Consider the following 3,506-nt stretch of genomic DNA (forward strand, 5'->3'; position numbering starts at 1 on the left):
CTAGTTTATATCTGACTACCACTGTATGTAGCTACCACTGTAACTATATATCTACCACTGTAACTACTAGTTTATATGTAACTACCACTGTAACTGTGTAACTACCACTGTAACTGTAACTACCACTGTAACTGTGTAATTATCACTGTAACTGTGTAACTACCACTGTAACTGTAACTACCACTGTAACTGTATAATTATCACTGTAACTGTGTAACTACCACTGTAACTGTGTAATTATCACTGTAACTGTAACTACCACTGTAACTGTGCAACTACCACCGTAACTGTGTAATTATCACTGTAACTGTAACTACCACTGTAACTGTGTAACTCCCAATGTAACTGTAACTACCACTGTAACTGTAACTACCACTGTAACTGTGCAACTACCACTGTAACTGTGTAATTATCACTGTAACTGTAACTACCACTGTAACTGTGTAACTACCACTGTAACTGTAACTACCACTGTAACTGTAACTACCACTGTAACTGTGTAACTACCACTGTGTGTAACTACCAATGTAACTGTAACTACCACTGTAACTGTGCAACTACCACTGTAACTGTGCAACTACCACTGTAACTGTAACTACCACTGTAACTGTAACTACCACTGTAACTGTGTAACTACCACTGTAACTGTAACTACCACTGTAACTGTGTAACTTCCACTGTAACTGTGTAACTACCACTGTAACTGTAACTACCACTGTAATTGTAACTACCACTGTAACTGTGTAACTACCACTGTAACTGTGTAACTACCACTGTAACTGTGTAACTACCACTGTAACTGTGTAACTACCACTGTAACTGTGTAACTACCACTGTAACTGTAACTACCTCTGTAACTGTAACTACCACTGTAACTGTGTAACTACCTCTGTAACTACTAGTGTATATGTAACTACCATTGTAACTAGTAGTTCCTCTGGTGCTTTATCACCCTTGCGGGTTTTGTGCTTCATTTATGAGGAAGGGATGTTGTAGTTGCCAGCATAATACACAGCTTCAGGGGCAGGTATGACAGAGACTGTCAGGGCAGACAGGTTAACATTCTTCAGAGAAGGACCAGGAGTTAGAGCTCAACCGGTGAATACAGAGTATCCAGATGTTTCATCCTTTAAACTGCTCTACTTTTCGACCTAAGTAGACTTTTTTTAGACGTTTTGGTCTAAATACATCTTATTAATTATATTTCGATTAAAATGGGGCCTTATTGTTCAGTCTGTCTACCACCTGTCTATCTTACCTGTCTGTCTTACCTGTCTATCTTTCCTGTCTTACCTGTCTATCTTACCTGTCTGTCTTACCTGTCTATCTTTCCTGTCTTACCTGTCTATCTTACCTGTCTATCTTTCCTGTCTTACCTGTCTATCTTACCTGTCTGTCTTACCTGTCTATCTTTCCTGTCTTACCTGTCTATCTTACCTGTCTCACTTGTCTATCTTATCTGTCTCACTTGTCTATCTTACCTGTATATCTCACCTGTCTATCTTACCTGTCTTACCTGTCTATCATACCTGCCTTACCTGTCTTTCTTACCTGTCTATCTTACTTGCCTTACCTGTCTGTCTCAACTGTCTATCTCACCTGTCTATCTTACCTGTCTATCTTACCTGTCTATCTTACCTGCCTTACATGTCTGTCTTACCTGTCTATCTTACCTGTCTATCTTAACTGTCTATCTTAACTGTCTATCTTACCTGTCTATCTTACCTGCCTTACCTGTCTATCTTACCTGTCTTACCTGTCTATCTTACCTGTCTCACTTGCCTATCTTACCTGTCTAACTTGTCTATCTTACCTGCCTCACTTGTCTATCTTACCTGTCTATCTTACCCGTCTCACTTGTCTAACTTACCTGCCTCACCTATCTATCTTACCTGCCTCACTTGTCTATCTTACCTGTGTCACTTGTCTATCTTACCTGCCTCACCTGTCCATCTTACCTGCCTCACTTGTCTATCTTACCTGTCTATCTTACCTGCCTCACTTGTCTATCTTACCTGTCTCACTTGTCTATCTTACCTGTCTATCTTACCTGCCTCACTTGTCTATCTTACCTGCCTGTCTTAGCTGTCCATCTTACCAGCTTCACCTGTCTATCTTACCTGTCTCACTTGTCTATCTTACCTGTCTATCTTACCTGCCTCACTTGTCTATCTTACCTGCCTCGCTTGTCTATCTTACCTGCCTCACTTGTCTATCTTACCTGCCTCACTTGTCTATCTTACCTGCTTCACTTGTCTATCTTACCTGCCTATCTTACATGCTTCTTCCACCTGTCTATCTTACGTGCTTCTTCCACCTGTCTATCTTACCTGCCTATCTTACCTGCTTCTTCCACCTGTCTATCTTACCTACTTCTTCCACCTGTCTATCTTACCTGCCTAGCTTACCTGCTTTTTCCACCTGTCTATCTTACCTGCTTCTTCCACCTGTCTATCTTACCTGCCTATCTTACCTGCTTCTTCCACCTGTCTATCTTACCTGCTTCTTCCACCTGTCTATCTTACCTGCCTAGCTTACCTGCTTCTTCCACCTGTCTATCCTACCTGTCTATCTTACCTGCTTCTTCCACCTGTCTATCTTACCTGCCTAGCTTACCTGCTTCTTCCACCTGTCTATCTTACCTGTCTCCTCCACGTAATCATAACCAGGTTTAAGAGACGCAGACAGGAAGCAAAAGACACATAGACAGCCAGAGGCGAGGCTGTTCCCTGTCTCTCACAAAAACTCACCACCACCACTACCACCATCACTACCAGCACTACCACCACCACCACTACCACCACTACTACCAACACTACCACTATCACCACCACTACCAACACTACCACCATCACTACCAACACTACCATTATCACCACCACTACCAACACTACCACCATCTCTACCAACACTACCACTATCACCATCACTACCAACACTACCACTGTCAACACCACTACCAACACTACCACCATCACTACCAACACTACCACTATCACCACCACTACCAGCACTACCACTATCACCACCACTACCACTATCACCACCACTACCAGCACTACCACTATCACCACCACTACCAGCACTACCACTATCACCACCACTACCAGCACTACCACTATCACCACCACTACCAGCACTACCACTATCACGAGCACTACCACTATCACCACCACTACCAGCACTACCACTATCACCACCACTACCACTATCACCACCACTACCAGCACTACCACTATCACCACCAATACCAGCACTGCCACTATCACCACCACTACCAGCACTACCACTATCACCACCACTACCAGCACTACCACTATCACCACCACTACCACTATCACCACCACTACCAGCACTACCACTATCACCACCACTACCAGCACTACCACTATCACCAACACTACCACTATCACCACCACTACCAGCACTACCACTATCACCAACACTACCACTATCACCACCACTACCACCACTACCAGCACTACCACTATCACCAGCACTACCAC

This window comes from Cherax quadricarinatus, chromosome 89 (assembly GCF_038502225.1).
Source record: "Cherax quadricarinatus isolate ZL_2023a chromosome 89, ASM3850222v1, whole genome shotgun sequence".
Lineage (NCBI taxonomy): Eukaryota > Metazoa > Arthropoda > Malacostraca > Decapoda > Parastacidae > Cherax > Cherax quadricarinatus.